We start from the raw sequence: 24,570 nt of genomic DNA on the forward strand, positions 1-24,570 counted from the left end.
ATGCCACGGGACCTGCAGGGTACAGCCAACGTTGCATTGTGTGTTGCTCTGGATTCCCAGCATCTACAGAATCACTTATGTTTATAATGAAAAAAAAATTGAAAGATGTACTTATAACAAATCCTTCGGTGTTATTTCTGCTGTTATTTGCATCTCAAAAATATGCCTTTCCTGCTCCTCTCCTTCTTGCAAAAGAGCTGGAACTTCTATGATGCTCTGGTCCACTCCTTTATCACCAATAACACGCTTCCCACTTCCTCTGGTGCCTCGCTGGCAAGTAGCAAGGAAATGGCCAAGCTATCCTTTATTTTTAGGTAATGAAAGAACATTTGAAATATCTTTATTTCAGACCCTCCTGCTGTTTAGTGTTGATGCGTGGCCAAGTGGTTAAGGCATTCGTCTAGTGATCTGAAGGTCGCTAGTTCGAGCCTTGGCTGAGGCAGCGTGTTGTGTCCTTGAGCAAGGAACTTAACCACACACAAGGGGTACCTAATAAAGTGGCCACTGAATGTATGTTCATGGTCTTCTGCTGCTGTAGCCCAGTCATTTCAGGGTTCAACGTGTTGTTTATTCAGAGGTGTTCTTCTGCACACCACTGATGTAACACAGGGTTATTTGAGATTTTGTCACCTTCCTGTCAGCTTGAACCAGTCTGATCATTCTTCTCTGAACTCTCTCACTAAAAAGGCATAGAACTGCTGCTTAGTGCATGTTTTTTTTGTTTGTTTTTCAAACCATTCTCTGTAAACTCTAGAGTCTGATGTGCATGAAAATCCCAGGAGATCAGCAGTTTCTGAGATACTCAAGTCACCCCATCTAGCACCAATAGTTATTCCACGGCCAAAGTCACTTAGATCACATTACTTCCACACCTGATGTTTGGTCTGAACAACAACTGAACCCCTTGACCATGTGTGCATGCTTTTATGCATTGAGTTGCTGCCACATGATTGGCTGATGAGATATGTGCATTAAAATGTAGATGTACTCAATAAAGTGGCCACTGAGTGTATTTGTGATTTTCCAATGTCTCCTGAATTCAGGTGCTTAATGGTAACATTGTTTCCAGTTAGTCTCTGATTAGAATGACTATCCTTCTTGTGTCTGGTAGTTACCCTGAAGTCCCTCCCGTCGCGAATTTTATCAGGTGTACTGGAGTACCTAATAAAGTGTACTTAAAATATATTAAAAAGGAGCACAAAACAGTAAAATATCGTCCTCAGTTTTGGCCACCCTGCTCTAGGAAAGATGATCATAAGCTGGAAAATGTCCAGAGAAAATCTACAAGGATGTTGTGGGGCCTCAGGGGATTGAGTTACGGAGAGAGGGTGAGCAGCTGGACCTGTTTCCTTTAGAGTGTAGAATGAGGGGTGATCTTCAGGAGGTGTAATGATAACATGAGGGGCATAAACAGAGTGAATGTGCATAACCTTTTTTCTCAGGGCTAGGGAATCCAAAGCTGAATGGCAGAGGTTTAAAGAGGTGGGCAGAACAAGCGGTCAAGGTAGGTGCATTAACAACATTTTAAAGGTATTTAGACAGGCATATGGATAGGAAAGGCTCAGTGGGATATGGGCCAAATGCGAATGAGAGGTGGGCATCTTGTTCAGCATGGTTTAGTTGGGCCGAAGGTCTGCTTCCGTGCTCTATGACGTATGCAACTAAATCCAGAGTGTGGTGAGACTGTGAGGAAGGACAGGAAGATAACAGGGCAAAACTTCAGTCAGTTAGACCATAAGACCATAAGATTCAGGAGCAGAAGTAGGCCATTTGGCCCATTGAGTCTGCTCCGCCATTCAATCATGGGCTGATCCACTTCATCCAGTCATCCCCACTCTCCTGCCTTTTCCCCATACCCTTTGATGCCCTGGCTAATCAAGAACCTACCTATCTCTGCCTTAGATACACCTAATGACTTGGTTGACTTGCAGTGTAACATCTTTAAATAGGGAGGGAGGCAGAAGAAAGGAAATTACAGGCCAGTTAGTCAGACCTCAGTGGGTGGCAGAATGTTGGAGTCCATTATTAAGGATGATTTTTCGGGGTATTTGGAGGTACGTGATAAAGTAGGCCGAAATCAGCACGTCTTCCTGAGGGAAAATCTTGCCTGGCAAATATTTTGTAATTCTTTAAAGAAAGAACAAGCAGGAGAGACAAAGGAGACTCAGTGGATGTTGTTTTAAAATGTAAACACGAGGAAATCTGCAGATGCTGGAATTTCAAGTAACACACGTAAAAATTGCTGGTGAACGCAGCAGGCCAGGCAGCATCTATAGGAAGAGGTATAGGAAGAGGATATTGTTTACTTGGATTTTCAGTAGGTCTTTGACAAGGTGCCACATATGAGGCTGCTTAGGTACAGAGGAGATGTCAGGGGTAAGTTATTTTTATGCAGAGAGTGGTGAGTGCGTGGAATGGGCTGCCGGCGACGGTGGTGGAGGTGGAAATGACAGGGTCTTTTTAGAGACTCCTGGATGGATACATGGAGCTTAGAAAAATAGAGGGCTATGGGTAAGCCTAGGTAGTTCTAGGGGAAGGACATGTTCGGCACAGCTTTGTGGGCCGAAGGGCCTATATTGTGCTATAGGTTTTCTATGTTCTATGTTCTATTAACAAGATAAGAGCCCATGGTATTACAGGAAAAGTGCCAGCACTGGACAGAAGATTGGTTGATTGGCAGGATGCAAAGCATGGGAATAATGGGAGACTTTTCTGTTTGGCTGCCATTGACTATTGGTGTTCCACAGGAGTCAGTGTCAGTGTCACCCTCTTTTCATGTTATATGTCAATGATTTGGGCGATGGAATTGATGGCTTTGTTGCAAAGTTTGCAGATGATATGAAGATAGGTGGAGGGGCAGGTAGTGTTGAGGAAGCAGGGAGTCTGCAGAAGTACTTGGACAGAATGGGAGAATGGGCAAAGAAGTGGCAGGTGTAAGATGGAATATAATGTTGGGAGGCATACGGTCATGGAGGAGTAAAGACATAGACTAATTTCTAAATGGGGAGAAAAATCAAAAATCAGAGTTGCAAAGAGACTTGGGAGTCCTCGTGCAGGATTTCCTGAAGGTTAGTTTGCAGCTTGAATCGGTGGTAAGGAAGGCAAATGCAATGTAAGTATTCATTTCAAGAGAACTAGAATATAAGAGCAATGATGTAATGCTGAGGCTCTATAAGGCATTGGTCAGACTGCACCTGGAGTATTCTGAGCAGTTTCCGGCCTCTTTTTTGAGAAATGACATGTTGACATTGGAGAGGGTCAGAGGAGATTCATGAGAATGATTCTGGGATTGAAAGGGTTAACAGATGAAGAGTGTTTGATTGCTCTGGGGGTTCTACGTACAGGAGTTTAAAAGTATGATTCCAGGAATTAAAATGTTAACATATGAGGAGTGTTTGATTGCTCTGGGCCGATACTCTCTGGTGTTTAGAAGCATGAGGGGGGATATCATTGCAATCTATAGAATATTGAAAGGCCTGGATGGAGTGGATGGGGAGAGGATGTTTCCTGCAGTGGGGGAATGTAGTACCAGAGGGCACAGACTCATAACAGAGGGACATCTATTTCGAATTGAAATTAGGAGGAAGTTCTTTTGCCAGAGGGTGGTGAATCTGTAGAATTAATTGGCACAGATGGCTGTGGAGGTGAAGTCATGGGGTACATTTAGAGTAGAAGTTGATAGGTTGTTGATTAGTAGGGACTTCCAAGGTTACAGGGTGAAGGCAGGAGAATAGTGTTGAGAGGGATAATAAATCAGTCATGATGGAAACTTGATGGTCCAAATTGCCTAATTCTGCTCCTTTGTCTTACAGTCTTATAGAGTCTATGACTCTATAAAGATTCAGGATCACTACCAATGCTCTTGAAGTGAGATTGTCTGCTATTTTTAACTGGCATTTCCTATATGCGATTCAGCTGTGGTACACCATGAGATACCTGAGCAAGCTAAATGACTCAACGTAGAACATAGAAATCTATAGCACATTACAGGCCCCATTGGCTCACAATGTTGTGCTGACCATGTAACCTAGGAGCTGCCTAGAATTTCCCCACCGCAGAGCCCTCTATTTTTTTAAGCTCCATATACCTATCTAAGAGGCTCTTAAAAGAACCTATTGTATCTGCTTCCACCACTGCCACCGGCAGTGCATTCCAAGCATCCACCACTCTCTGTGTGGCAAACTTACCCCTGACATCCCCTCGGTACCTATTTCCAAGCACCTTAAAACTATGCCCCCTCGTGTTAGCCATTTCAGCCCCGAGAAAAAGCCTCTGGCTATCCACATGATCAATGCCTCTCATTATCTTATACACCTCTGTCAAGTCACCTCTCATCCTCTGTCGCTCCAAGGAGAAAAGGCTGAGTTCACTCAACCTATTTTCATAAGGCACACTCTCCAATCCAGGCAACATTTTTGTAAATCGCAAGGTAAAAACGTTTGGCAGGACTGTTACAGCTAAATCCTGGTCTGTATTGCGACTGAGCAAGCAATTCAACCCAAGAGCAAAAGGATGGACAAGATTACCATAGCTAGATCCTGAAAAAATGTATTAATGACATAAATGGGAAAATAGATTACAAAGAAATGCACAATTTAAAACAACGCATACAAAGTGCTGGAAGAACTCAGCAGGTCAGGCAGCATCCATGGAAAGGAGAAAGGACCTTGATGGTCTTGGCACAACATGTCGACTGTTTATTCATTTCCAATGATGCTGTCTGACCTGCTGAGTTCCTCCAGAATTTTGAGTATGTTGCTCTGGATTTCCAATATCTTGTGTTTTTGTGCACAATTAAAAAAAAACACTTCTAAATAAAGATGTTGCCCTTTTAAGATACACTGTGATCGCAACTTCAGGAAACGGGCTTTTAGAAGTCTCATCATCACTGTTATATTTATAATAAGTCAAGTGTTATTAATGCAACAGTATAGAACCAGTATAACTTGCAACGTAATTGGCCACAGTAGCGTATCTTTCCGTGCCTGCCTTGCACCGATGGCAGTAGACGTTGGAATAAATGAAAAATTCGCAGATACAGTAAATGTGAAAATAGAAAGTGTTGAAAACATTCAGCAGCTCAGGAAAAGAGTTATGCTTTAGGTCAAAGATTCTCCTCCAGTGAATTTGACTTGAGACATTAATTCTGTTTCTCTATCCAGGCAGCAGATGTTGATTAGCCTGCTGAGTACTTTAGAATTCTTTCTGTTGTTTTGTTGAAGTTGAGTTCAGGTTCAAGTTTATTGTCATCTGACTGTACATATATACAACCAAACGAAACAACATTCCTCTGGACCACGGTACACCCACAATGCATATGAAACCCCGTTGGTTTCTTTGGCTGTGTAAGTCTAGGGAATACCCACTCCGGTCCCGCCAGACCTGTGAGATTGAGATGGCTCTCCCACCCCAAACCCCGGTTTGTGTGAATACTGTGTAATTTGCTTCCCTGTTACAACTCAGTGCTAAGAAATAACAGACTGCACACTGCATACAATTAAAGGAATTATATTTATGAATCTTAACTTAAGGGTTAGTAAAGAAAAGAAAGAAAAATACAAAAATTATATTTAAATAGTTAAAAGTGCAGAAGCTGGAGCTCAACTCTTCCAAAAGTCATATTCACCGATCCTCAGTCGAGTGCGGCGCCTGGCTCCATCAAATCACGGTCCCCCACCGGGTTGAATCCTACAACCGGTTCTCTCCAGCGTCTTCCCTCTTCATCTCCCACTGAAAAAAAAGACCCCACCCATGTTCCAAAGCACCCATTATCTCTAATCTTAACCCAAACATGGCTTCTACAGAAAGACCATTACATTAGCAGTGAAAACTTTGGGTTTGTGTGGGGAGCCAGAGAATGTTGGGCTCTGAGGTTCTTAGAGCACCTGAACTGGTTAATTGTTGTATAATAAGAGTTGTTAATTATTTAGAGTTGCTTGTGTTTTTCTCTCAAGCAACTCGATCTTTGTAATGGGGTCTCCTGGTGTTTTCTGTTTAAACTTGTTAGGTTTATTTTGACAGGCTCGGGGGTTCTGTGTTACTCGTATCATTTAAGTGGATGTCTGATTAGCACTAATTGTGGGGTTCTAGTTTTGAGACTGTTATGTCTTGCGGTGCGGCTCGACCAGGCCACCGATATTCTGTTGGAATTCTTATGAATAAACTTTGGTCACCACCTCTACATCAGAGTCTGTCTTTCCTCCGCCCTTGGGTCTGACATTGCCAACACACAGCGTGCCACTAAGTTTACAGGTCCTTGACTTACAGAGAGAATCCGATATGATGAAAAAGGCTTATTATTGTACAGAAATTCAGTGAAAATTTTTGGTTTTGCCTGCCATCCATACAGACCGTTTCATCACATCAGTGCATTGAGGTAGTACAAGGGAAAACAATAAAAGACTGCAGAAAAACAAACACGAAAGGAAAGGGGACAAATGCAGAATAAAGTGTTACACTTACCGAAAAAGAGCAAAGCAGGTAAAGGATAGAGTGCCAGGCCAAGACAAGAAAGATTTTGAGGTCGAGAGTCCATCCTATTGGGACTATTCAGAAGTCTTATCATTGTGGGATAGAAGCTGTATTTGAACCTGGTTATTTCAGGCTTTCATATCTCTGCCTGATGGGAGAGGGGAGAAAACAGACTGTCTGGGATGGCTGGAGTCTTTGACTATGGTGACCAAAACAATGAGAAAGGTAGATAGAGTCCATGGAAGGGAGGCTGCTGTCCATGATGAGTTGAGCCGTGTACACAACCCTCTGAAGTTTCTTGCTGCCATGAGTACAGCAGCTGCCGTACACGATGCATGCAGACAGGGTGTATTCTATGGTGCATCTATAAAAGTTCGTGATGGCCAATGGGGTCATATTGAATTTCTTTAGACTCCTGAGGAAGTAGAGAAGCGAGTGCACTTTCCTGGGTGTGGCATCAGCGTGATCGGACCAGGGCAGGCTCTTGGTGATGTTCACTCCCGCAAGCTTGAACCTCTCAACCCTCCCAGCATCAACAGGGTAGATGAAGTGCGCCACCTCACTTCCTGTCTAGGTCCCTCATGATCTACACCTCTATCATGTCACATCTCAGTCTCCCGCGTTTAAGGAGTAAAACTCCAGGTCTACGCAACCTCTCCTGGAAATTCAGGTCCCCAAGTCAGGCAATATCCTGGTAAATTTTCTGAAAACAATAACTGACACAACTTCAAAGACTGATTTAAAATCGGAGACTGAGTGATCAATGCTTACTTAAAGCAATAGTACCAATAGATGTACAGAAAAGACAGGTTTCATTTTAATTTTTTATACTTACTTTTATTTTAGAGATACAAATTATTAACAGGCCCTTCTGGCCAAACCAGCCCATGCTGCCCAAATACACCCATGTGACCAAGTAATCTACTAACTCGAATGTCTTTGGAACGTGGGAGGAAACCAGAGCACCCAGAGGAAATCCACATGGTCACAGGGGAAATGTACAAAACCCTTACAGGCAGTGGCAAGAATTGAACCCTGGTCACTGGCTCTGTAATAGCGTTACACTACCAAGCCATCCTGAACTCAGATTTGTGGAGTTTGGATTCAAATCCATCAGAATCCCATCGAGGGGTTGGACAGGACTCAAAGGGTTGAATGGTCTCCTCCTCCAGTTCCTATGTTTAGTATCACAGGCCAGTTGTAGGCAGCACTACCAACTCTTGAATAGGAACTCGTCATATGGTGGGTGGGTGGAGTGTGAAATGTTCTGATCTGCCGTGCGATGCAAAGAGGACCGGCTGTTGAAGACTATTTTGGCTGCTTAATTAGCATTTTATTCAGAAAAGCAAAAAAAAACAGGAGCTGGAGGAAGAGATCTGAAATGAAATCAGAAAAAGCTGTAAATCAGGTCGGTCAATTACTGTGGGCAGAGGAACCAACTCAACCACTTCAGGTCTATGACCCCTCAAGGGTGACGTTTCTGCTGAATGGCATGTCAAAAAGCAAAGGTCAGCTTCTCAGGTTATTGGAATGTGAGGTCAGCCTATTCAGGACATAGATGGCCATTTGATAAGGAGGTGGTTCCCAAGATATGGGAAATCTCCATCCTTTCTACGGTCTCTGCAGAGTCTAGAGAGGAAGCCTCCCAACATCCTCTTCCTGACATGTTGAGTTCCTCCAGCGTTCTGTGGGTCATTCCATACATAACAATACCGAGGTTGGACACCGAGAAGTTTGGACTGTTGATTGCTTCAGAATCCCTGTTAAAGGCAGGTTGCTGATCCTCATGCATTCCTCCCTCCATTCCTCCAGTTTCTGACTCAGAATCAGATTTATTATCACCATCTTAGAAGCTGTAAAATGTTCTGCTTTGCAGAAACAGTACAGTGCAAAGACATAACATTACTATAAAGTACAAAAAAAAGAACAGTTTAGAAAAAAGAACTGAGGTTGTGTCATGGGGTTGATGGACCATTCCGAAATCCAACGGCAGAGGGGAAGATGTAGTTACTGAATCATTGAGTGAGGGTCTTCAGGCTTCTGTATTTCCTTCTGTATAGTAGCAATGAGAAGAGGTCATATCCCAGAAGATGAGGGTCCTTAGTCAGGCATTGCTTCTTGACAGTGTTCGTGAAGGTGGAGAGGGCTGTTCCCATGGCGGGACTGGCTGAGTCTACAGTCCTCTGCAGACTTTGGCAATCCTGTGCACTGGAGGCTTCACACCAGGGACCTCTGCCCTCAAAGATCTGTAGAAATGGTGACACAGTATGGTAGCATTATGGTTAATGCCATACTTTACCGTGCCAGCGATCAGAGATCAGGGTTCAAATCCTGCCTCTGCCCGTACGGAATTTGCATGCCTTCCCGTGACCGCGTGGCTCTCTTACGTGTGCTCTGGTTTCCTCCTACAATCCAAAGACGTATGGGCTAGGGTTAGTAAGTTGTGGGCATGCTATGTTAGTGCCAGAAGTGTGGTGACTTGTGGGCTGACTCCAGAACTCCCTCCCACTGTTTTGGTCATTAATGCAAACAGTGCATTTGTTTTGATTTTTTGATATAAATGCAATAAATAAAACTAATCTTTATCTTTCTGTTGTACTAATGGAGCTTCCTTTTTGGGATCACTATACATTTGGAGTTAATGATTCTCATCAAGCCAGTTCTGATTTTTATTTGTCGAGAAAAATGTTACGAGAACGGGTCTTGTCCAGAAAAGTAGGTTTTTTATTCTTCTTCAAAGATGGTGCCTGACCTGCTGAGTTACATAGAAATATAGAAACACAGCAAACATACAGCACAATACAGGCCCTTTGGCCCACAAAGCTGAGCCGAACATGTCTACCTAGGCTTTACCCATAGCCCGCTATTTTTCTAAGCTCCATGTACCCATCCAGGAGTCTCTTAAATGGTGGAGCAGCATCCTCCAGCATGAGTTCCTCCAGCATTTTGTGTGTGTTACGCTGGATTTCCAGCATCTGTAGAATCTCTCGTGTCAGTGAATAGGTTTTCGCAGGTTTGTTCAAGAACTGAACAGTTGAAGGAAAGTTGCTGTTCTTGAGTTTCAGGCTTTTGTTCCCCCTGCCTATGAAACAGGAAAGAAAGTCCTGAAGAAGGGTCTCGGCCCAAAACGTCAACTGTCTACTCATTTCCATTGAAGCTGCCTGACCTGCTGAGTTACTCCAGCATTATGTGTGTGCTGCTGAGAAAGATTTGTACTTATTTTAAAATGTTCATCACCAAACTCCTTACTGCTGATGAAGTGTGAAATGCATCTACTAATATTGGAAAAATAACAGAAAATCTGTTCACAAACAGAGGTAGGAAAATTTCCATGTAATCCACCAATGTTGATGTTGACTGAGGTATATATATTGACTGAGTTTACAGAAATACCCACAGGTATTTCCTTAGAATGCCATCTCTGTCCTTACATGTGGACTGAGGGGAAAGTGGATGAGAAATCAATTGTCTCCACGTTGCAAAAGACAAAGGGCCTCAATTTATTATCTCCTCCAAAGTAGAACCATCTCTCGCAGAGAACGACCCCTTCAGCCTGGGTCAAAGGCTCACAAAGGCCATAAGACATAGGAGCAGAATTAGGCCATTTGGCCCATCAACATTACTCCACCATTCCATCATGAATGATTTATTCTCCATCTCAACACCATTCTCCTATCTTCTCCCTATAACCTTTGATACCCTTACTAGTCAAGAACCTATCAACCTCCACTTTAAATATACCCAGTGGCTTGGTCTCCACAAGTGTGTGTGGCAGTGATTTCCACAGATTTACCACAGGCTGGCTAAATAAATTTCTCCTCATCTCTGTTCTATAGCGGTTTCCTTCTGATCTGAGGCTCCGCTATATGGTCCTAGACTCCTCATTATAAGAAACATCCTCTCCTCATCTACTGTATCTAGGCCTTTCAATATTTGATAGGTTTCAATCATAACCCCCACCCCCATCCTTCTAAACTCCACAGAGTACAGCCAGAGCAATCAAGCACTCCTCATGTGTTAACATATTCATTCCTGGAATCAATCTTGTGAACCTCTTCCGGACCTTCTCCAATACGTTAACTCTTTTATTCCCAGAACCAAACTTGTGAACCTCTTTTGGAGCCTCTTCTATGCTAGCATATTGTTTCTTAGGTAAGCAGCCCATAACCATTCCAAGTGCCATCTGACAAATGTCTTTTTAAGCCTCAGCGTTACATCCTTGCTCCTATATTTTGGTTCTTTTGAAACGAATTGCACTTACCTTCCTCACCATTGCTTCAACCTGCATGTTAACCTTTAGGAATACTGCGCAAGGCCCTTTGCACCCCTGATTTCTGAATTTCTCCACATTTAGAAAATAGTCTTCTTTTTATAAAAGTGAATGACCAGACACTTCCTTGCATTATATTCCATCTGACACTTCCTGACCCATTCTCCGATTCTGTCAAAGTCCTTGCAGACTCCTTGCTTCCTCAACACCACCTGCCCCTATATCTATCTTCATATTGTCGGCAAACCTAGCCACAAAGCCATCAATCCCATCATTCAAATCATTGACATATAACGTGAAGAGAAGCAGCCCCAACCCCTGGGGAATACCAGTTGTCACCGGTAGCAAACCAGAAAAGGCCCCCTTTGTTCCCAATCTTTGCCTCCTGCCAGTCAGCCAATCTTCAATCCATGCTAGCAGTGCCATGACTGTAGTGCCCCATAGTCGCACATCTTGTTAAGCAGCCTCATGTGCAGCATCTTGTCAAAGGCCTTCTGTGACCTGATGACCAGAGTAATAGGGAAAGGTTGAATTAGTTAGGATTTTATTCCCTGGAGTGCAGGAGAATGAGAGGCGATCTCACTGAGGTGTCTAAAATTATGAGAGGAAAAGAAAGGGTGAATGTAGGCGGGCTTTTCCCCCTCAGGTTGGGCGGGACTACAACTAGAGGTCATAGGTGAAGGGTGAAAGGTGAAATAATTAAGGGGAATATGAGGGGGAACTACTTCGCTCAGAGGGTGGGGCGTATGGAACGAGTTGCCAGCAGAAGTGGTAAATGTTGTAACATTTAAACGAAATTTGGACACTACATGGATGAGAGAGCTATGGTCCAGATGCAGGTAGATGGGTATGGACGAGATAGCTGAAGTGCCTGTAGTAGCCTATGACTCTACGAATGGGATCTCAGCCTATCATCATCTGACTCTGTCATGAAGTTCTTGAATGAAAAGAAGCAAAGACTTGGGAGAGATAGAGAGGTTGTGCGCAGAAAGGATGTGCTGGCATTGGAGTTGGTCCAGAGAAGGTTCACAAGAATGAAAAGGATTTTCTTGGAGTTTAGAAGAATGAGAGGGGGATCTCATTGAAACCTATCAAATATTAAAAGGCCTAGATAGAATGGACATGGAGAGGATGTTTCCTGTAGTGAGGATCAGAGGGCACAGCCGCAGAATAGAGGAATCTCCATTTAGAACTGAGATGAGGAGGAATTTCTTTAGCCAGCATGTAGTGAATCTATGGAATTCGTTGCCACCAATGGCTATGGATGCCAAGTTATTGAGTACATTTAAAGCAGAAGTTGATAGGTTCTTGATTGGAATGGGTGTCAAAGGTTACGGGGCGAAAGCAGGAGAATGGAGTTGAGAGGGAAAATGAGTCAGCTGTGATGGAATAGCAGAGCAGATTTGATGGGTCAAATGGCCTATTTCTGCTCCTATGTCTTTTGATCTTATGGAGAGCTATGCTCCCATAGGACATCACCATTTTATGGAAGGCCTGATGACAATACTGCCTCAGACATGGCAACACCGTGGTGAAAATGTTTTGGGCCATGTGTTAAAAGAAAACTGCGGTATTATGTAACAGAGTGCTTAAGGTAATTGAATTAGTCATAGAAAGAACCAGGCTCTTTGTCAGCCAACAACCCACCCATTTACACTAATCTCACACTAATCCCATTTCACTCTCCCCATATTCCCATCAACTCCCCCGGATTCTACCACTCGCCCACAGGGAGATAATTTATGATGGCTGATTAACCTGCCTACGGGCATGTCATGGGATATAGGAGGAAGCTGGAGCCCCCAGGAGAAATCCAGACAGTTGCAGAGAGATGTTTAAAGTTCAAAGTTCAGAGTAAATTTATTATGAAACTATGTATATGTCACCTGAGGTTCATTTATTTGTGGGCATTTACATTAGAACAAGAAATACAATAGAATCAATTTAAAAACTGCGCACTAACAAAGACTGGCATACAGGCAATATGCAAAAGAAGACAAACTGTGCAAATACTAAAAAAACACAAATAATAATAATAAATATATACAGTACTGTGTAAAAGTCTTAGGCACACATATATTCCTAGGGTGCCTAGTACTTTAGCACAGTACTGTAGTGGTTTTATGTATTGCATTGTGTTGCTGCCACAAAAGAAATCATGACGTATGTGAGTGATGATACATCTGATTCTGACCTGGGTCTCCACTGTGAATGAAGTGGGGGGGGGGCAGGGAGAGGGGAATCATGGTTGGGGAAAAAAGGAAGGGAGAGGGCAGGGAGCAGGTAGCACCAGAGAACCATTCAATGATGTTTGAAATTAAATTACCTTGCCTGGTGTCTCAGGGCTGGATGTGTCTGCACCTGCAGTGTCCCCCGCCCCCAGTACTCCTTCTCTGCCATCAGTTCCACACCCCTCCCGCATCTCTCCACCCTCACTATTCCCAACATTTTTTGCTCCCGCCAGATTTACAGATTCACTCTCTACTCCACATTGACAAATACAGTACTGTGCAAAAGTCTTGGGCACCCCGACAATATACATGCACTAAGACTTTTGCACAATACTGTAAGTAAATAAATAATACTGAGAACAGGAGCTGCAGCATGCTTGAAAGTGAGTGAAATCAGTTCAGTGATGCGGTGAGCGAAGCGATTCAGTCTGGTTCAAGAACCTGATGGCTGAGTGGTGGTAACTGTTCCTGAATCTGGTGGTGTGGGACCTCATTCCGATGGCGGCAGCGAGAAAGAGAGCATGGCCTGGATGGTGGGGCTGCTTGACGATGGAATGTGCAGCTTCCACGAGGTCAGGATTGAATCCAGATCTCTGGTGCTGTGGGGCAGCAGCTCCACAATCTGCATCACTGTACGGATCCTCATCGCCTGCCCTTCCTGAGAAGGAGCTTTAACCTGGGTGCAAACGCCAAATTAAAATCCTCACACGGATTCTAATTGCACGTTATGTCTATTCTGAGCATCTTCTAAACAATTCAAGGTGCAGAGCTCTGACATATAGAGGTTATTTTAACCTTACTCAGCCTCTCTCAACCTGACGGTGAAAAGGAGCTGCAGTATTAACATAACATGCTACACCAGCCGTCAGGACCGTCAAAGAGTCCAAATCAGAACCAGGCTTATTATCACTGTCATGTGACATGAGATGTGCCGTTTTGTGGCAGCAGTACAATGCAAGACATAAAAAAATTACTTTGTTGCAATAAAATATAAAGTAAACGAATAGTTGAAGAAGAATAGTGAGGTGGTGTTCATGGGTTCATTGTCCGTTCAGGAATCTGGTGGCAGAGGGAGCGAAGCTGTTCCTAAAACGTGGAGTGTGGATTTTCGGGCTCCTGGCGGTAACAAGAAGAGGGAATTTCCCAGATGGTGATGGATGCTGCCTGCTTGAGGCATCGCTTTTTGAAGATGTACTTGATGGTAGGTGGGGCTGAGACCGTGATGGATCTGAGCTGAGTCAACAAGCCTCTGCTTCCGCTTTCTATTCCGTGCGTTGAAGCCTCCACAGCCCGTGGTGATGCAACCAGCCATAATGGACTCCCTTGCACAACTAGAGGAATTTGTAAGTGTTTGAGGTGACACTACTTACCCCTACTCTACCCCTTGGTTGCCACTTCCCCATCTTACAGCAGCATCTAGATTTCAGGAAAAGGTTTAATTACGTGAAAAACAAGTCGGGACGTCCTGAGTTGAAGAATCTGTTTTCATAGAACATAGATCAGTACACACACAATACCGGCCCTTCAGCCTTTGATGTTGTGCCAATCTTTTAACCTACTCTAAGATCAATCTCACCCTTGTCCTCTATTTTTCTCTCATCCCTGTGCTTAAATGTCCTTAACGTATCTGCTTCTATCACCACACCTAGCAGGGTGGTCCCGCCTTTACTTTCGTCCAATCAGCATAAAAATATAACCATATAACAATTACGGCACAGAAGCAGGCCATCTCAGCCCTTCTAGTCCGTGCTGAACTCTTACTCTCACCTAGTCCCACCGACCTGCACTCAGCCCATAACCATCCATGTGGCCCCTTGTATTAGCCATTTCTGCCCTGGAAAAAGTCTCTGGCTGTCCATTTAGTCTATAACTTTTATCATATTGTACATCTCTATCAAGTTGCCTCTCATTTCCTTCACTCCAAAGAGAAAAGCCCTAGCTCACTCAACCTATCCTTATAAGACGTGCTCTTTAATCCATGCAGCACCCTGGTAAATCTCCTCTGCACCCTCTCTGAAGCTTTCACATCCTTCCTATACTGAGTAGACTAGGACAAAACACAATATTCCAAGTGTGGTCTATCCAGGGTTTTATAGAACTGCAACATTACCTGTGGCCTTTGAACTCAACATACTCAGTGACCACTTAATTAAGTACCTAAAAAAGTGGCCACGGAGTGTATGTTTGTGATCTTCTGCTACTGTAGCTCATCCACTTCAAGATTCAAAGTGTTGTGTATTCAGAGATGCTCTTTTGCACAGCACTGTTAAAACACGTGACTATTTGAGTTACTGTTGCCTTCCTGTCAGCTCGAACCAATCTGGCCATTCTCTTCTGACAAGTCTTATTAACAAGATGTATTTGACCACAGAACTACCACTCACTAGATGTTTTTAAGTCATTCTCTCTAAACTCTAGAGGCTCTTGTGCATGAAAATCCAAGGAGATCAGCAGTTTCTGAGATACTCAAACCACCCCATCTGACACCAACAATCATTTCACAGTCAAAGTCACTTAGATCACATTTCTTTCCCATTCTGATGTTTGGTCTGAACAACAACTGAACCACTTGACCATGTCTGCATGCTTTTATGCATTGAGTAACCATATAACCATATAACAATTACAGCACGGAAACAGGCCATCTCAGCCTCTAGTCCGTGCCGAACTCTTACTCTCACCTAGGCTGTCACTGTCACTGGAGTAGCTGTCACATGATTGACTGATTGGATATTTGCATTAATGAGCAGGTATACAGGTGTACCTAATAAAGTGACCACTAAGTTAATATTACTTCTGAGTGTCATTGATATGGGATGTGTACCAAAACCTGAGGACTGTTTCTGCCCAATGATTCTCACAGGTATATGAGTCATTTATTTTCTTATGACACTGCCGTGTTATGCAATGCCAGGCATATCTGGTGAATATTGCGAAAGAGAGAGCAGGAAGGGTTGGAATGGCGCAGATGATTAATCAGCAGTTGAAAAGAGAAAGCACAATATTCAGGTTGAGGCTCTACGTAAGAGATATCAGTGTCATCTGTTTGCAAATAATTTGTCTCCAACCACTTCGCCTGGAGTGTTATTTGTTTAAGACAACATCACACCTGCTTTGTGACGTAGGCTGAGTTGTGTAGAGATTTCAAACTCTAAAACTGACAAGCTGCAATGATGCATCAACAGGTCCCCAGACTGTTATGAAATTTGTGTGTATTTGAAGAAATGTGTTGGTGCTTGAACAAGCGATGACACAGAGGAATTCTCCAACTAATTAAATTTAACTCTCTCCTGACCAGATCGCTACCGGCATTCCCAACTGCAGACTCACGTTTCAAGGACTCACAGGTCGACTGGATCATAAGAAGAGCATATGGCACATTGGTCTTAATAAATTTAAGTATTGTGTAAAGGAGCTGAGATATTGAATGCTGGACCAGATTGAAAAGGTCAAGGTGGCAGGCCGGAGGTGAGGGATGGGCCAGTTCAGCTCTCAGCTCTTCGACATTTACTTGGCTCTGCACTGAACTGATGCTGTTTATTCGTGTCTGTGGACAGACTCTCTCATAAACTTCAGTTCTGATTGCTACTTGTTTACTTTTATTGTTTGTAGGGTTTGTTTTTTCCCTTTGCACATTGGGTATTTGACGGTCTTTTTTTAATGGGTTCTTTGGGTTTCTTTGTTTTGTGTAAGGAGACGAATCTCAAGGTTCTCTAATGTATACAGATTTTAATAATAAATGTACTTAAAACTTTGAACTTTGAATGTTATGTTGAAGTTGTATAAGACACAGGTGAGGCCTAATTTAGAATTCTAGTCACCTATCCACAGGAATGATGTCAATAAGATTGAAGGAGTGCAGAGAAAATTTACAAGGCTGTTGCCGGGACTTGGGGACCTGAGTTTCGGGGAATAGTTGAATGGTAAGGACTTTATCTCCTAGGTGGCAGAAGATTGAGAGGAGATTTGATGGAGGTATACAAAATTAAGAAGGTAAGTGCATGTAGGGTTTTTCCATTGAGGTTGGATGAGATTCGAACTAGAGGTCGTGGCTTAAGGGTGAAAGGTGAGAAGTTTAAGGGGAACCTGAGAGGGAACTTCTTCCCTTAGAGGATGGCAAGACTGTGGAAAGAATTGTCAGTGGAAGTGGTGATTGCAGATTTGGTTTCAACATTTAAGAAAAGTACAAAGACGGGGGGTACGGAAAGATTTGCTCTGGATGCAGGTCAATGGGATCAGGCAGAGGGTGGGGGTGTGGAGGGATCTGGTCCGGGTGCAGGTCAATGGGATCAGGCAGAGGGTGGGGGTGTGGAGGGATCTGGTCCGGGTGCAGGTCAATGGGATCAGGCAGAGGGTGGGGGTGTGGAGGGATCTGGTCCGGGTGCAGGTCAATGGGATCAGGCAGAGGGTGGGGGTGTGGAGGGATCTGGTCCAGGTGCAGGTCAATGGGATCAGGCAGAGGGTGGGGGTGTGGAGGGATCTGGTCCAGGTGCAGTTCGATGGGATCAGACAGAGTATGGGGGTTATGGAGGAATCTGGTCCTGGTGTATTTTGATGGGATCAGGCAGAGGATGGGGATTATGGAGGAATCTGGTCCTGGTGTATTTTGATGGGATCAGGCAGAGGGTGGGGGTGTGGAGGGATCTGGTCTGGGTGCAGGTCAATGGGATCAGGCAGAGGGTGGGGGTGTGGAGGGATCTGGTCCAGGTGCAGGTCAATGGGATCAGGCAGAGGGTGGGGGTGTGGAGGGATCTGGTCCAGGTGCAGTTCGATGGGATCAGGCAGAGTATGGGGGTTATGGAGGAATCTGGTCCTGGTGTATTTTGATGGGATCAGGCAGAGGATGGGGGTTATGGAGGAATCTGGTCCTGGTGTATTTTGATGGGATCAGGCAGAGGATGGGGGTTATGGAGGAATCTGGTCCTGGTGTATTTTGATGGGATCAGGCAGAGGATGGGGGTTATGGAGGGATCGGGTTCGGGTGCAGTTCAATGGGATCAGGCAGAGGATGTCGAGTGTGGAGGGATCTGGTCCGGGTGCAGGTCAATGGGATCAGACAGAGGGTGGGGGTGTGGAGGGATCTGGTCCAGGTGCAGTTCGATGGGATCAGGCAGAGTATGGGGGTTATGGAGGAATCTGGTCCTGGTGTATTTTGATGGGATCAGGCAGAGGATGGGGGTTATGGAGGGATCGGGTTCGGGTGCAGTTCAATGGGATCAGGCAGAAGATGTCAAGTGTGGAGGGATCTGGTCCGGGTGCAGGTCAATGGGATCAGGCAGAGGGTGGGGGTGTGGAGGGATCTGGTCCAGGTGCAGTTCGATGGGATCAGGCAGAGTATGGGGGTTATGGAGGAATCTGGTCCTGGTGTATTTTGATGGGATCAGGCAGAGGAATCTGGTCCTGGTGTATTTTGATGGGATCAGGCAGAGGATGGGGGTTATGGAGGGATCGGGTTCGGGTGCAGTTCAATGGGATCAGGCAGAGGATGTCGAGTGTGGAGGGATCTGGTCCGGGTGCAGGTCGATGGGATCAGGCAGAGGATGGGGGTGTAGAGGGATCTGGTCCTGGTGCATTTTGATGGGATCAAGCAGAGGATGGGGGTTATGGGGGGATCGGGTCCAGATGCAGTTCAATGGGATCAGGCAGAGGATGGGGGTTATGGGGGGATCGGGTCCGGGTGCAGTTCGATGGGATCAGGCAGAGGATGGGGATTATGGAGGGATCGGGTTTAGGTGCAGGTCGATGGGATAAGGCAGAGGATGGGGGTTATGGGGGGATCGGGTCCGGGTGCAGTTCGACGGGAGTAGTTCAGCATGGACTGGATGAACCAAAAGAGCTTGTTTTTGTGGTGTACTGCTCCATGTCTCAACAACTCATGCCCTCAATATTATTTTTATATTAATGTTGTTTGTTGATCTTTATTTATGTGTAGCTTTTCACAATTACAATTGCATTTCTTTATTCACCTGTGAATACCTGCAAGACAATGAATCTCAGGGTCGTATATGGTGACATAAATGTACTTTGATAGCAATTTGACTTTGTCTTTGACTTTGCCTTCTTTTGTCATGAAAAGCTTTAATATTTGACCCTGGATTTAATTAAAACAACAGGGAATTCAAGATGTTCAGAGTGTCACAGTGGACAGGGCCAGAGGTGAGAGAGGTCCTGAAAATGCCTCTCAACCCTCCACGGCCACATGTCTGGCATCCTAGGTAAGGGCAGCTCTCTTACCCAAATCTCAGCAAGGTGCCGGGCTTGTTGGCAGAAACAGACACAGAGCCGGCAAATTCTACAATTATGCAACTCTAACTGGCTGCATCAACATCTGGTATGGGGGGGGGGGTTGAGGGGGAGACACAGGACCGAAATAAACTGCAGAGAGTTGTAAACTTAGTCAGCTCCATCGTGGCTAATAACCTCCATAGTATCCAGGACATCTGCAAAGAGTGATGCCCCAAAAAGGCATTGTCCACCACTAAGGACCCCCATCACCCAGGACATGCCCTCTTCTCATTGCTACCATCAGGATGGAGGTACAGAAGCCTAAAGGCACACACTCAGTGATTCAGGAACAACTTCTCCTCTGCCATCCGATTTCTGAAGGGACATTGAACCCATGAACACTACAGCACTACATTTTTATTTTTATTTTGTGTTACTTATTTAACTATTTAATATATATACATACCTACTGTAATTCACATTTTTTTCTCTGTTATCATATCTTACATTATACTGCTGCTGCCAAGTTAACAAGTTTCACGACATATGCCGGTGATATTAAACCTGATTTGGATTCTGCTGACCAATCATATCCAGGTAATCACTGCCTGCTTATTCTGGTCCCATTTACCGGCAGTTGGATCATAACATTCCACGATGTGCAGTTCATGGAACAGAGAACAGTACAGCACAGAAATGGGCTGTACAACTCACAATGCTGTTCTGAACTAATAAACCTAATGACACCTAATCCCTTCTGTCAGCGCACGGCCCATAGCCCTCCATTCCCTGTACATTCATGTGCCTTTCTAAGAGCCCCCTAAATGCCTCTTTTGTATCTGCCTCCACTCCATGCAGGACATTCCAGGCTCTATAAGACCATAAGATTTAGGAGCAAATTAGGCCATTCAGCCCATCGAGTCTGCTCCACCATTCATTCATGGCTGATTTATTATCCCTCTCAACCCCATTCTCCTGTCTTTTCCATGTAACCTTTGACCCCCTGACTAATCAAGAACCTATCAAACTCCTTTTTAAATATACACAATGACCTGACCTCCAAAACAGTCTGTGGCAATGAATTCCACATATTCTCCTCCCTCTGGGTAAAGAAATTCCTCCTCTACTCTGATCTAAAGGGACGTCCTTGAATTCTGACCCTCTGCTCTCTGGTCTTATACACTTCCACTATCAGAAACATCCTCAGCATATCTGGGCCTTTCAATATTTGGCAGGTTTCAATGATATCCCCTTTATTATTCTAAACTCCACAGCAGGCCTATGTCCATCAAATACTCCTTATGCCTACAGAAATCCACCACTCTGTATAAAAAAAAATTAAAAACCTTGTCCTGCACATTTCCTTTAAATTTTCCCCCTAACATTTTAAATGGATCCCCTCAGGAATTTGACATTTCGACCCTGGGGAAAAGACCTTTCATAATTTTGTGAACTTCTGTCGGGTCTTCACCTCAGCCTCATTAACTCCAGAGAAAACAATACAAATTTATCCAACCTCTCCTCATGGAGCATGCCCTCTAACTTGGGCAGCATCTTGGTAAACCTCCTTTGAATCCTCTCCATAACTTCCATATTTGGGAGGGCAAACCAGGGCAGGATTTACACAGTGAAAAGTAGGGCACTGAAGAGTGTGGTAGAACAAAGGGATCTGGGAATACAGAACCATAATTCCTTGAAAGCACCATTAAATGTAGATAAGTTTGTAAAGAGAGTTTTTGGCACATTAGCCTTCATAAGTCAGAATATTTCGTACAGGAGTTGGGATACTGGAGCTGTACAATACATTGGTGAAGCTGTATTTAGAGTATAGAAACATAGAAAATAGGTGCAGGAGTAGGCCATTCGGCCCTTCGAGCCTGCACCGCCATTTATTATGATCATCCAACTCAGAACCCTGCACCAGCCTTCCCTCCATACCCTCTGATCCCCGTAGCCACAAGGGCCATATCTAACTCCCTCTTAAATATAGCCAATGAACTGGCCTCAACTGTTTCCTGTGGCAGAGAATTCCACAGATTCACCACTCTCTGTGTGAAGAAGTTTTTCCTAATCTCCGTCCTAAAAGGCTTCCCCTTTATTCTCAAACTGTGACCCCTCGTTCTGGACTTCCCCAACATCGGGAACAATCTTCCTGCATCTAGCCTGTCCAATCCCTTTAGGATTTTATACGCTTCAATCAGATCCCCCCTCAATCTTCTAAATTCCAACGAGTACAAGCCTAGTTCATCCAGTCTTTCTTCATAAGAAAGTCCTGCCATCCCAGGAATCAATCTGGTGAACCTTCTTTGTACTCCCTCTATGGCAAGGATGTCTTTCCTCAGATTAGGTGACCAAAACTGCACACAATACTCCAGGTGTGGTCTCACCAAGGCCTTGTACAACTGCAGTAGTACCTCCCTGCTCCTGTACTCGAATCCTCTCGCTATAAATGCCAGCATACCATTCGCCGTTTTCACCGCCTGCTGTACCTGCATACCCACTTTCAATGACTGGTGTATAATGACACCCAGGTCTTGTTGCACCTCCCCTTTTCCTAATCGGCCACCATTCAGATAATAATCTGTTTTCCTATTTTTGCCACCAAAGTGGATAACTTCACATTTATCCACATTAAATTGCATCTACCATGAATTTGCCCACTCACCCAACCTATCCAAGTCACCCTGCATCCTCTTAGCATCCTCCTCACAGCTAACACTGCCGCCCAGCTTCGTGTCATCCGCAAACTTGGAGATGCTGCATTTAATTCCCTCATCCAAGTCATTAATATATATTGTAAACAACTGGGGTCCCAGCACTGAGCCTTGCGGTACCCCACTAGTCACTGCCTGCCATTCTGAAAAGGTCCCGTTTATTCCCACTCTTTGCTTCCTGTCTGCTAACCAATTCTCTATCCACATCAATACCTTACCCCCAATACCGTGTGCTTTAAGTTTGCACACTAATCTCCTGTGTGGGACCTTGTCAAAAGCCTTTTGAAAATCTAAATATACCACATCCACTGGTTCTCCCCTATCCACTCTACTAGTTACATCCTCAAAAAATTCTATGAGATTCGTCAGACATGATTTTCCTTTCACAAATCCATGCTGACTTTGCCCGATGATTTCACCGCTTTCCAAATGTGCTGTAATCACATCTTTGATAACTGACTCCAGCAGTTTCCCCACCACCGACGTTAGACTAACTGGTCTATAATTCCCCGGTTTCTCTCTTCCTCCTTTTTTAAAAAGTGGGGTTACATTAGCCACCCTCCAATCCTCAGGAACTAGTCCAGAATCTAACGAGTTTTGAAAAATTATCCCTAATGCATCCACTATTTCTTGGGCTACTTCCTTAACTTCCTGGGATGCAGACCATCTGGCCCTGGGGATTTATCTGCCTTTAATCCCTTCAATTTACCTAACACCACTTCCCTACTAACATGTATTTCGCTCAGTTCCTCCATCTCACTGGACCCTCTGTCCCCTACTATTTCTGGAAGATTATTTATGTCCTCCTTAGTGAAGACAGAACCAAAGTAATTATTCAATTGGTCTGCCATGTCCTTGCTCCCCATAATCAATTCACCTGTTTCTGTCTGTAGGGGACCTACATTTGTCTTTACCAGTCTTTTCCTTTTTACATATCTATAAAAGCTTTTACAGTCAGTTTTTATGTTCCCTGCCAGTTTTCTCTCATAATCTTTTTTCCCCTTCCTAATTAAACCCTTTGTCCTCCTCAGCTGAACTCTGAATTTCTCCCAGTCCTCAGGTGAGCCACTTTTTCTGGCTAATTTGTATGCTTCTTCTTTGGAATTGATACTATCCCTAATTTCTCTTGTCAGCCACGGGTGCACTACCTTCCTTGATTTATTCTTTTGCCAAACTGGGATGAACAATTGTTGTAGTTCATCCATGCAATCTTTAAATGCTTGCCATTGCATATTCACCGTCAATCCTTTAAGTGTCATTTGCCAGTCTATCTTAGCTAATTCACGTCTCATACCTTCAAAGTTACCCCTCTTTAAGTTCAGAACCTTTGTTTCTGAATTAACTATGTCACTCTCCATCTTAATGAAGAATTCCACCATATTATGGTCACTCTTACCCAAGGGGCCTCTCACGACAAGATTGCTAATTAACCCTTCCTCATTGCTCAAAACCCAGTCCAGAATAGCCTGCTCTCTAGTTGGTTCCTCGACATGTTGGTTCAAAAAACCATCCCGCATACATTCCAAGAAATCCTCTTCCTCAGCACCCTTACCAATTTGGTTCACCCAGTCTACATGTAGATTGAAGTCACCCATTATAACTGCTGTTCCTTTATTGCACACATTTCTAATTTCCTGTTTAATACTATCCCCAACCTCACTACTACTGTTAGGTGGCCTGTACACAACTCCCACCAGCGTTTTCTGCCCCTTAGTGTTACGCAGCTCTACCCATATCGATTCCACATCTTCCCGGCTTATGTCCTTCCTTTCTATTGCGTTAATCTCATCTTTAACCAGCAACGCCACCCCACCACCTTTTCTTTCATGTCTATCCCTCCTGAATATTGAATATCCCTGAACGTTGAGCTCCCATCCTTGGTCACCCTGGAGCCATGTCTCTGTGATCCCAACTATATCATAATCATTAATAACAATCTGCACTTTCAATTCATCCACCTTGTTACGAATGCTCCTTGCATTGACACACAAAGCCTTCAGGCGCTCTTTTACAACTCTCTTAGCCCTTATACAATTATGTTGAAAAGTGGCCCTTTTTGATGCTTGCCCTGGATTTGTCGGCCTGCCACTTTTACTTTTCTCCTTACTACTTTTTGCTTCTACCCTCACTTTACACCCCTCTGTCTCTCTGCACTGGTTCCCATCCCCCTGTTGTGAACTAACCTCCTCTCACCTAGCCTCTTTAATTTGATTCCCACCCCCCAACCATTCTAGTTTAAAGTCACCTCAGTAGCCCTCGCTAATCTCCCTGCCAGGATATTGGTCCCCCTAGGATTCAAGTGTAACCCGTCCTTTTTGTACAGGTCACACCTGCGCCAAAAGAGGTCCCAATGATCCAAAAACCTGAATCCCTGCCTCCTGCTCCCATCCCTCAGCCACGCATTTATCCTCCACCTCATCGCATTCCTACTCTCACTGTCGCGTGGCACAGGCAGTAATCCCGAGATTACTACCTTTGCGGTCCTTTTTCTCAACTCCCTTCCTAGCTCCCTATATTCTCCTTTCAGGACCTCTTCCCTTTTCCTACCTATGTCATTGGTACCTATATGTACCACGACCTCTAGGTCCTCACCCTCCCACTTCAGGATATCTTGAACACGATCAGAAATATCCCGGACCCTGGCACCAGGGAGGCAAAC

General features: G+C 44.3%; 1 long non-coding RNA gene across 2 annotated transcripts in view; it reads left to right on the forward strand.

Moving 5' to 3' along the window:
- Nucleotides 1–16,694, forward strand: part of LOC140196171 (uncharacterized) — a 91,742-nt gene extending 75,048 nt beyond the window's left edge. Inside the window, exons 5-7 of one of the 2 annotated variants that reach the window (XR_011885641.1) lie at nucleotides 9,565–9,788; nucleotides 14,028–14,173; nucleotides 16,271–16,694. This is a non-coding gene — a long non-coding RNA (uncharacterized lncRNA). The remainder of the gene's footprint in view (nucleotides 1–9,564; nucleotides 9,789–14,027; nucleotides 14,174–16,270) is intronic. The other variant, XR_011885642.1, reaches the window with a different exon arrangement.
- The last annotated feature ends 7,876 nt before the right edge of the window (nucleotides 16,695–24,570 follow it).

Source organism: Mobula birostris, chromosome 4 (genome assembly GCF_030028105.1).
Source record: "Mobula birostris isolate sMobBir1 chromosome 4, sMobBir1.hap1, whole genome shotgun sequence".
Taxonomy (NCBI): domain Eukaryota; kingdom Metazoa; phylum Chordata; class Chondrichthyes; order Myliobatiformes; family Myliobatidae; genus Mobula; species Mobula birostris.